This window comes from Diuraphis noxia, unplaced genomic scaffold (assembly GCF_037042655.1).
Source record: "Diuraphis noxia isolate RWA-SAM2 unplaced genomic scaffold, SU_Dnox_SAM2 contig0001, whole genome shotgun sequence".
NCBI classification, from domain to species: Eukaryota; Metazoa; Arthropoda; class Insecta; order Hemiptera; family Aphididae; genus Diuraphis; species Diuraphis noxia.
Window position 1 is genome coordinate 72,316,021 of NW_028301711.1, and position 12,407 is coordinate 72,328,427.

A 12,407-nucleotide genomic window follows, 5' to 3' on the forward strand; every position below is an offset into this window, starting at 1 on the left:
TAATGGATTAAACGTTGAGTAAACACTTGACAGAAATTACTCTTTTGAATTTTAGTTTTTAAATAATATTATGTATGAACTTTTGATTTTGATACGAAAACTAATTACTTGATATTTGCACCTGTCTTATATTTCCTTATTTTTATATTGCGGTAAAAAATATTGACAATTATTGCTAATTTTTAATGTAAACAATTTTAATCTAAAACGAAAAAAAATTCTTTGAACAGTACTGTAGAGAAAAACTAACTTATTAACAATAATTTGTTTGCTACAATCTCTTCTTTATGAATATATTATAATTATAATTATTAAAATAGGAACCTAATATAATATAACCAACTATACATACATTCTATCTACGTTGTACATACATGGTGTGCCGGTGCCTGGTAAACTCAATCCCGACATATTTAATCTGACCAAATGTTACTGCTGTAATATACGTATATCCGGCACCATCACAGAATAACAATAGGCAATAAGCCATTAGGTGTAAACTGTAAAGTTAGGAGTGCTAAAATAATTTGTTTCGTTACCCCTTAGGGTACTATCGCCCACACACAACGTGTTCTATTATATAAGCTATTACGTGTTATAGGTATACCTATGTATTAAAATATGATATGGAATTATATGCTCGTTTATTTTTTTTTAAATAACCTACGTTTTTTTAAATCCTTTAAGTATAATAATAATAACGAATTAATGAAAAAAATAAAAATGTTTAACAGTTATAAAAATAATTTATTCAACTATTCAAGATTAAGTTTCCTATTTGAAAACACACGTATCATTTTATCGAATACGTATTTATTTATTCAAAGTGACTAAATATTTAAAAAAAACTCTAGACAACAATAGTCTGATTTTTTTGTAACCCAACGGCCTATGTCGCCGAGGGTATATTTCGTTTAGTAAAAAAAAAATAAAAAAATAGTCTGTTTATAATCGATTTGTAAAAATGTATTGTTCGGTGAAATTGTGGTCGCTATTTCTAAGCCACGGGTAATTAATCAACAAAATAAACATTATAGTATAAAAATACAAAATGTTAACTAAAGACAAATAGATTAAAAAATATACATGGTAACCAAAACGAAATGAAAAAAATAAAATATTGCCAACGGCACGCAGTGTTCCCAAGCGGTCACCCATCCAAGTACTAACTACGCCCGACGTTGCTTAACTTCAGTGATCGGACGAGAACTGGTGTATTCAACGTGGTATGGTCGTTGGCGATTGTAATTGGTTTTTAGGCTGTATATATATTTTGTATTATGTATATTCAGTCAATAAATAATAATATCTTATCTATGTTTAAACTATATACTACATCGTCTACATCCAGGGTCGAAGCTGGAACAAATTTTCGGGGGGGGGGGGGGGGGAATACATCAAATAATATTTTCATTTTAAGTAATTAAAAAAACACTTATTTAAAAAAAAATCACAATTTATTACTATGTTAATGCATTATGATTCTAATATTCTAGCGTAGCAAGAAAATGATTTCTTACATTTCTTTGCATAAAATAACTCTATAGTAGGTATACAATGATGGGCATGCGTGCGGGGCTCGACTATAATATTTTTGTGGGCATAGTAAAATGTATGTACCTATACATTTATTAAAAATTATAATAATATGTTTGAACATTTTATTTGTAGTCAGAGCGAAATAACACTACATCAATTTCATTCATTAACGACAACATTGTGTATTTGTGTACAAATAAATATTATACATAATACGGTGGTTTTATATTTTATACGTTCTGCACTATACTTATTAATATGTATGTGTAGATTATAGATACTTATTTGCCAGTGGTGCCAGTGGTGGCCGACATGAATACGTCCACGAGCCACATGTAAAAATACAATAATAACAAGAGCAAAAATGTTTATAAATACATTTTATAATTTGTATAATTTTATCGTTGAAATAAGAAATATTGATTATTTTTAATAAGATGCGTTCCGCACACGATTTTGACGTGAGCCGCAAGTTGGCCACATCTGATAAAAGGAATTATGTGTATATATACCATTTTTGTTTAATCAGCCAAGCTTTTTTTTTTAAGTTTTAGTAGGTACCTTATGTGTTTTCTTCTTTTATACATAATTGTATTTATATAATATGATAAAATATTTATAGAAATTTGCACGTTAACGTTGTGTGCAGATACAAATTGATTATAATTATACACTTATTATACACATAAATATTATAAACTTATTAATTTATAATTATAATGTATGATGATGTGTTTAGGAAAAAAGTATGGGGACTGTCCATGTATTGGGGCACTAATTTTTCAGTGCTCGACCGAACATTGAAGTCTACGCACGTCTATGGATACGATATAATATATTGTCCAAAGTTGTACCTAATTAATAGACTAAGAATTGGACATACCTGGCTACTCATCGTGACCTCATGAGACTAGAAGACCCATGTACAACTTGTGGGGAAGCTTTAACTGTTAAACATATCCTCCTATATACTGTTCACGACCTCATTTACGCTATGGCTTATACACTTTCGTGCGAATCTTTTCCCGACGGTTGCGTACCTATTAATAACATCACCAAATAATATTTCGTTTTGTTATTACAATCTGGAAAGTGTAAACTTATAGCCACTTCTATCAGTGGCGGTCAGACGGATAGGGGTTGGTTGTATTTTGACATTTTTTTAATATTTATAATAACATATATTATATGAAAATGGTATGAAACGTTAAAACGATAAACAAAAATTATATTTTAAATTAAATTTTTATGATCAAATAGTCTGTATGTTTTATGTAAACCAATCACCCTCCTCTCCCACCCAATCAATAACAAAATGATTTTACCAGCACTGATTTTAGCGGCAAAATGAACAGTAATTTAATGTTCGCGAATTATTATAATATATAAGTGAGAGGTCGTATGAAATTATTTTTATTAAACGGGTGACTACTAAAATAATTATTCAGTTAGTATTTCCTTGAACGAGTTTAGTTCTACAGTGCGACGCGTTATTTCCCGAGTGTAAGCATAGTAATAATTATAATATAATATATTATTTGTATTGTAAAATGTAATGTTGTATGTGGCTTGGCTGTAATCATTCGCGTAACGTGATAGCCCGCTGCCACTAGTTCCCAGATGGGTGACCCCAGGGGTGGGTTTTATCACTCACCAATGGGGGGGAGGCTAAAGGCCTAAAAGTAATAACAATAATGAACTGTTTATAAAAAAAAATATTTATATTACATTATTAATTCCAAGTTTCTTTTTTTTAACTTTTGAAAATCGTTCAATGATATTATTATCTGTTGAGACCATATTCTTCAATGAAGATATTTTATAGTAGGTAATTATTGAAAGGTGTATCATAATACTTGTCTTAGAAAAATGAATAGTTTAGTCCCAATGGCTAATGCCCTTATAGCCACTCACTTAAACCCACTTCTGGGGTGATCACCAGGTTTTTAGTGGCAAAAACTTAGCCAAACTTCGGTAGGTACACGTGTTCCAAAAAACCCGTACCCTATCCTTACAGTTAAAAATTCTGCTAAAAATAACTACCCAATGGCTTATGTTACCGCGGATTAAATAATAATAAAAACAAATATATTGTATATATAACATAATTATATTATATTATATTACAATAATTACGTATTAGTGTATTACATAGGTATTATTACTTATATAACTTATAAGGTAGTTATTATTATTATTTGCTCACGAATAGATAATTATTATCTAGGATTTGGAACTATAATACAAGATACCTCATGAGGTTTTCTATCTTAATCGATAAAAAATGGCTGATGGAAAGTCAAATTAAAATTTTATGAGAATTGAAGGTTCAATTTTTCACAACATTAGATAATCACATGGAAAGATTCAAAGATTTTCCTATTTCATTGTAATTCAAAAACGAATAATTATAGATCTTGAAATTTACACAAAATTATTATTTTATAATTTCCTGTAGTTGATAAAATTTTAAAAATATTTTGTATCATTTTGAGCTGTTTAATGGCATTTTTAATTTTTTTAGTTTTCCTCTTCTATAAATATCAATTACATTTTGTTCATTGGATCAAAACACTTTAAAATAAAATACAAAGCTCCTGACATGCTGTTAAAATGCAGTTGAAAAATATTATAAGTACTTAAAAATGATTTTTTTATAAGCATCTAAAGTTAAAATTTTGAAAAAAATTATTAAATTGAAAACTTACAAATTATTTAATTGTTGATAATTTATAAAACATTCAACTTTTGTATCGAAGGGTTGAAAATTCAATGTTTGTTGTTCATTTTGTAACCAAAAACTCTAAAAAATATACAATCATAGATTTCTTATAGTTATTTTAGGTTCACATTTGAACGAAATTAAATGTTAAATAACCAAGAATAATGATTAATAACCAAGAATAATGATTTTAATTATATTATTGTTCTCTTTAAAAATATTATTTGCGGGTACTTGAAACTTTGAAAGTATTTTATTATATAGGAAAATATGTGGACCTGTCTTTGATGAAACAACGGGGAATTGGCGGAGGAGGTACAACAGAGAGTTGTAACGATATGTTGGAACTAACAACAGTAACAAGCTTCATTAAAAGCCAAAGGATACAATGGCTAGGACACATAATGAGAAGGCGAGAGAATGAAATAGTTAGAGTGACATTGGAATGGAAGCCAATAGGTAAAAGACCAAGAGGTAGACCGAGAAAAAGATGGATAGACGTGGTAGAAGATGATTTAAAAATCCTTGGAGTCGAGAATTGGAAGGAGACAGTTCAAGATAGAGACAGGTGGCAAAGTGTAGTAATGGCGGCAAAAACTCTTAGAGAGTAGAAATGCCTTTAGAAGAAGAAGAAGAAGGGTACTTGAAACTTTGAAAGTATTTTATTATATACAAATATGATTATATGCAAATAATATTAAGTACCAGCCGACTAGAGTAGTAAAAATAAAAATAAAAATATAATATATAGCTGATCCCAATGATCATAATAATAATAAAAAATAATAATCCCAAAAATAGCTGATCCCAACTTCGTTGCCCTTAAAAAATGGCAATATGTGACAACCAGATTTGATGCATGCTTGGAAAATAGTTGTTTTAATAATAATATCAATAATTTCAAATAAAAAACAAATAAAGTACATTACTAAATCGTTTATTATTGTAAATATACATAAGTTTACGACAATATATCCATATTTATAATTTGTATAAATATAACATTTTTTATTTAAACATTTGTTATGGTTCTGCTTGCTTGCTGTCCCGCGGCCGCCCGGCGTTGCCCACGCAGAATGTAAATACTTACTAAGTAAAAATTTATGTGGAATATAATATGTTCAACACTTCAACAATTTGATCGACTTTCTTGATATTATATATTTATTTAAATTATTCAAAACTTCTCTGTATACTATATACAGCTGATCTGGCAAACGTTGTTTTGCCGTATTAATTATAGCATACCTACGATCGTAACTTCGTTTTCGTAGAATTTGAATCATATATCATATTATAATATACCATTAAATCATATTGAAAATAATTAAATTTTATTTAAAATAAGTAAACATTACATTTATTCGGTTAGAGCTTCTCTGTAACGCGCTGACCGATGTTTTATGGGTCGACATTTGCGTCTTGGTTTAACGTGTCTCTGAGCTCAGTCTGAGGTGAATATATTCTTCAGCCTTCAGTCTGTGTTGATTATGGCATATGTAATTGTAATTTAATCTTTCCGAAATCATTTTTGCCATCATACTGACAATATATTGGTTAAATAAGTCCCTGTAGTAATGTAGTGGATTAAAACCATCAATCTAAATGCATAAAAAATTGCATACAGGTCACAGCGCGAGTGAGCCGCGGTCTTAATTTCTTGACATTGACCTGACCAAAACGACGTTCGTTGGAAATTCTGAGTGTAATGTATTATTAGTGTCGGCGCACCCAGGGCAACGCCGCCGCCGGGCGGGTACCTACTGCAGTATACTGCGTTATAATATATACCATCCCCTATTTCAGCCCCTTACAGCCCTTTTTTTAGTGTTAAAAAGTAGTCTATGTTTTTTCTCAGTGTCTAAACTATCTATGTACCAAATTTTATTTAAATCGGTTCAGTAGTTTCGGAGCCTATTCATACAAACAATCAAATTTTTCCTCTTTATAATATTATATAAGTATATAGATAGTATAGATATAGAATATAGATGATATCTTACGCCGACAAACCGTCTCCGTTCAGAATGGTTTTTCGTATATTATATCATATATAATTACCAACCATTACAATGAGCCACTAAATGTAACCTACTATACAGCAGACCGTCACCACTTACCCGCTTTTTTATAATCGATGTTCATGCCAAAGCCAAACAAGTTATAAATATTTTTTAGGAGTTAATTAATATATTTAATTATTCTTTATCCATACACTTATCAATGCAACCACATATGATGTTTAGTCCAATAAAGTCTGGTCTTAATTTATATTGTGTTTTGTTATTGAGTGATATTTTCTAGGCAACGTTGTAAAAGTTACAATAAACGAGTAAAAAAATACAAATACAATAATTTCCAGGTACCTACGCGTAATATTTTAAAATCAAGAAAATTACTTGTGAAATACAACTTATGTGATTAGATATTCGAAATTATATAACAATTAGTAAAAACGAAATTCAACAGTGTAACACTAACGCCGACGAACAATAATAGTATCTACCTGTAACCTACAGAATTTTAACGAACCGGACGATGGGCCAAAACGATAATAATAAGGATGCGTGTAAGTCAGATCGATGCTGTTGCCAACTAATTTCGAAATTAGAGGAAAAACAACCGACAGTCGCGACACCCAGACCACGAAATACGTGCGGCGGACGTAAGGGACAACGGCCCGAAATGAGTATATGCGATTTCTTGAAATCGCAGCCGACTCCGGAATGGATCTTAAGGAACAACGGCCGAGGCAATCGTCCCGAGGCGAACGATTCGAAAGACAAACAGTGTGGACCGTTAAAACAGCAGCCACCTATGGCATCAAACTGCTCTAGAAAAAATCACACGACCAATGTCCATCGGCCGAAACCGGCCCAAGCGGAGTGGGTACGGTCGTCGGAACAGATCTGCGTGCCGAACGACGGTGGAATGCGGAAACCTCAGCACCGGCACCGGAACGATCAGTCGCAAACAACCGCCTGCGAAACGGAAGACCGGCAACTTTCGCAGATCATCATCAACTTCGGGACGGTAGTGACCAGCGATATGTCCAAAACGAACGACTCGGGTCAGCAGACCAATTCGGAGGTCCAGGATGTCCCGTTAGAGAAAAAACGACGAACAGTAAAGGCCGCCGTCGCCCGTCCACCGCCGGATCGTTCAACCTGTTGTGCACGTGTCCCAGCCGATCGTTCGATCTCCATTTGTCCACCTGCTGAACGTTCGACGTCTACTGGTCCACCTGCAGATCGTTCAATCTGTACACGCGGCCCTACCGATCGCTCGACTTCTACCTGTCCACCGCCCGACCGTCAGAGCCGTACACGAGACCCAGTCGACCGTCCAATTCCCTCCTGTGCGCAGGACCGTTCAGGTAGTACACGTGCCCCAACCGATCGTCCAATATCCACCTGTCCACTGCCAGATCGTTCAAGTAGTACACGTGGTCCAGCCGATCATTCAAAATGTGCATGTTCACGCGCTCCAGCCAATCGACCCAATTCCAGCTATACACCGGCAGATCGTTCGGCCTGTACACGCGGGCAAGCGAATTTTTCGGCCTCTATTGCCTATCCACAGGATCTTTCCTCCTCAATCGGTTCACCAGCCGATTATTCGACCTGCAGTAGTAAACGTGCGCCGGTCAATCGTTCGACTCCGTCATTTCCGCTGGCCGATCATTCGTCCTTTACACTTCCACGGGCCTCTTCGACCTTTATACGTCCGTCGACGGATCGATCGAACTTCACTTTTTCGAAGGCCGACCGGAACGACCGTTCGGTCAGTACGCGTTCGCCAGCCAACTGGTCGACATATACCCGTTCGCCGGCAGATCGTTCCAACTCCGTTCGTCCACCCAACGTCCGCCCATACAGGACAGAGTCTAATATTGCGGCACGGGGAGCACATCACAGCCGGTACCAGGACAACGGTGTCCCGAGTACTCAACAGGGAGCCCATTCTGAGTCTACGATGAAGTCAAAGACCACGTCATGTTATTGCGATAACAGTAACTCAGAATTAGGCGTAGGATGCAACAATGTGTCAGCCGATAGGATGAAACATTTCAAATAAATAGGTATAGTCAATAACAATCACTATACCGATGGTATCCTCTGGTTGATGCTCGTACCATCGAAATGTGAAGAAACATAGTTTTGATCAAAATTATAATACATTTTATTTCACAGTACCTATATACACGCGACAGTATTTAGTTTATTGATTCATATAGTTATACGCGACGCCGTATAACGAGAATGACTATAAATATTGCCAATATTGGTGTTATAACGACAAATTGTGTTTTTGGCTATATACTTTTTACGGTGTGTTGAACAACCTCTGAGCGCTTTATCGAAGAAAACAAAGTATTATTTTAAGGAGCTTTGATATGGACCACTTTGTCATTGTATTGGGACCTCGAGTCACCTTAAGAACACCCGTGTCTGTTTAAAAACATATAGATAATTGTAAAACAAATACATTCCTAATACCAACGATCAGAATTAAAAAGTGGGTTTGATAATTTGAGTTTATTCATTCTATAATAAATACTAAAAAATAGTTTTATATAATTATATATACATTGTACAATCAAAAACCAAATAAGTATACCTATTTACTAACCTTATATAATTATTTCAAAGTAATATTTGCATACTGATTTTCTAATTGTATTTTTAATTATAATACCGATATATTAGATTTCAAAACTCATTAAAGAAGTATTAAAACAACAATATTTACTATTAAGTTAGTTATTAAATTGTAACAAACAACCTAGATAATATTTATTAATATTAAACATTTTATTATTATCTGTAATTGTATAATAAATATAATAGCAAATATAGACATCTGTAATATTTGACCTAACAATTATACCTATAACTGTAGTCTGTAGCAGTTGATAATTGAATAATAAATTAATGTAAATATATTTTACGGTGTGTATAAGTCAGTAGTCACAATAATACTTATTAGTTATTAAGTTATTACTTATAACTATAATTTCTAGCTGTTTTAAACCTATTTAAAAACGTTATTTGTATTTTAATGTTTAAACGTATTTTAAATTTCGAAGCGATTCTGTTTATTCTTACAAAACCTAGGAGTATGACGTTGATGAAAATGTTATAGTATTTATATTTCTTAAATCAGTTGGTTATAAACTAATATATTACTATAATGACAATAGTAATAAACAAATGAGTAATAATACATATGAGTAACATAACAAGCTACCCAATTATAGTGATACTTTTTTTTTTATTGAAACAAAGTTTAATATATTTACAATCTGTATTTACAAGTTATACAATAAGTAAATCGGATGAGATTTGATTGTCGGGGGAAGTTACCGCGTGGAAAGGGAATTTTAAGGAGAGAGTAGGTCCCTGCCGCACCAGTTTCTTTTCAGGCACCTGGGTAGATTACCTAGCTATAGTAACACTTAGCATCTGATTTAATACATTTGCTTTGCCTTCATATTTTATCATATGATATACAAATATAGGTCGTAGGACGTTTGCACATCGCTATATATATTGTTAAAAAAAAAAAGGCACAGTGCATTTTTCCTTCGCTACTGTCACGAATAACCTTTATATAGACCGTTTGCACAATGCTATATTGCTATAAATTACATATACGTTATAAAGATTACAACATTATAAATGTATACGTTATATTATTTAAATAAAATGTGTTATCATCTCTTGATTAGATTCTTTATTCATTTATCATTATTTCTATTTAGTCGAATAGAAATAAGTAGAAAACAACAATGCATAAAGTACTTGTCAGGCCTATTGCTTTGTACGCATGTGCAGCATTATGGCCCTCAACAAAAACAGAAGGAAAAAAGCTAGCAATATTCGAAAGGAAAGTACTAAGACAAATATTTCGTCCTAAAAAGAATGAGGTAACCAATGAATTTGAACGTAGAACTAATGATGACTTAATATTTGAACTATACAACCAACCGGACATAGTAGCAGTAATGAAAAGCAAAATAATAGGATGGGCAGGAAAAATATTAAAATAAAATAACTTCATGGAAACCAAACAAGAAGAGACCCCTCGGCCGACCGAGACAACGATGGATTGACCGTGTACATCAAGACCAAAGGCTAATAGGAGTTGAGAATCTGGAAGAGATGGCAAAGGGTAGTGAACGATGGGAGGAAGTGGTAGTTGTGGCAAAACGCCTTAATGGCCTTTACTAAGGAAAAAAAAAAATCATAATAATAACTCAACTATTTAAATCATTTACAATTCTAAATATTTTTGAACCTGTTTTCAATTATTTTTAAAAAATGTTACCGAGTTATTTCTCAATTCGTATACTTGAAATAATTTTCGCTTAGGAATTGCATATTTTTAATTTCTTTAGAACGTGTCATTAGCAAGTATGCACATATTACTATATTGTTAAAACGATCAATACGTAAACGATCAACCAATTTTTTGACTACCTAAGGTATTTATGATGCGCAAATGACAACCTCCGAAAATATAATATTCGATAATAACTGATGTGATTCCTTTTTTAGATTCTGAACGAAGTGATGAATGTATTGATTTAAGTGCGTTTGAATTTTAAATTTTTACGAAATAGCATAAAAATAACGATTTATCCTCAAACGATTTTTAATATTTGTTATTATACAAAAAGTATAAGTCGTAGATACTTGAAAATTACCAGTTATTTAAATTGTCACTTTCTTTACATGATTTAATTTTCAAAATATTTTGACTTTTTTTGAGGTATTTATAGACAACTGAAATTTTCAATTTTTCTGAAAAAATTTTTTGAAGGGTTGATAAAATTTTTTCGGCCCTATCAAAATACTTGAAAATTGAATACCAAGTTCCTCATAAGTTATTCTTATAGTAATTAAAAAATTATAAAAATACGTAGTCACAATTTTTTTTTTATTAGCATTTTAAGTTCAAATATTGACTAAATACGTAAAAATTACGAAAATTCGCAAATTATTTTAAGCTAGAAATTTATACAAAATTTTCTTTTTAAATCAAAGATTTGAAAATTTTTAATTATCTATAATATATCCTAGACTGACAAATCATCTCCGTTCAGAATCGTTTTTCGTATACAATGATACCTATCATTGCATTCAAATCTAACCTACCCTAGTTAGAGGTCTACCCCACCACCTAATGTACAACAGAGCGACATCCACTTACCCGCTTTTTTATCTTGATTGTCTGTAAATTAATTTTAGTTCAATTTGTAACGAATTTTATGAATAAACTAAGAATGATGCAGCTTTTTTGGAGAAAATTCATTCAAATAAAAAATCTAACAATCAACAGATAATTATTAAATTAATGTATTTCCGTGAGCGCAAAAAATAAACAAAAATAATAAAAATTTAATAAAAATTCTATAATAATTATAAAAAAATCACAAAATCTGGCAAGCATAAACAACTGAAGCGAACGGGTGACTTCTGATCACCACCTACCCACTAAAGTACATTTTTATCACTATTTACAATTGTTTAAAATTAAACATAATACCTAAGTAAATAGATTTTTTTATTTTTTATTCATTTTATATCTATTATATCTACTTCATATTGTATGAATGGCAACAAACTTTTTACTTTCAAATTCATTCAGAATTAAGTATTACAATTTAAAAACTCTTTTATATGTGACATAAACTTTTCAATATTTTTTGTATACTTTTCGCTATTATTCGATTAAGTTATATGCGCAATAAACAGAGTACGATATTTTGGTGCAGATACACTGACAATGCGTAAACGATGACCAGTGTATCTATACTATGGTTAAGGTTAACACTTATTATTTACTGCCTTACTGGTATTAGATACTTAAGTATATTTTATAGAAATACATAAATATTCGACTCCCCTACCCTAACTGTATATAATTTATATTAATTCAAAATTAACTCTAATCACTACAATTGCACAAATATATTAAAATATGCCATAACAATGCAGTTTAGCTCTCAAACGATTTTTGGAAATATATTTCGGAAACCTATATGTATTTTATAGAGTTAAGAACAATGATGCAATCAGAATCTATCAGTAGGAGTTAGTTTTTAAGTTACAACCTAGAACCTTTTGAAAATGTTTGATGC

General features: G+C 31.8%; 1 non-coding gene and 1 pseudogene across 1 annotated transcript; both read right to left on the minus strand.

Annotated features, from left to right (window-relative positions):
- Window positions 1–12,407, minus strand: part of LOC149061615 (uncharacterized) — a 587,539-nt pseudogene that overhangs the window by 39,870 nt on the left and 535,262 nt on the right.
- Window positions 1,122–1,240, minus strand: LOC149061618 (5S ribosomal RNA). Its single transcript, XR_016190046.1, has one exon. It is a non-coding gene; the product is annotated as a 5S ribosomal RNA (ribosomal RNA).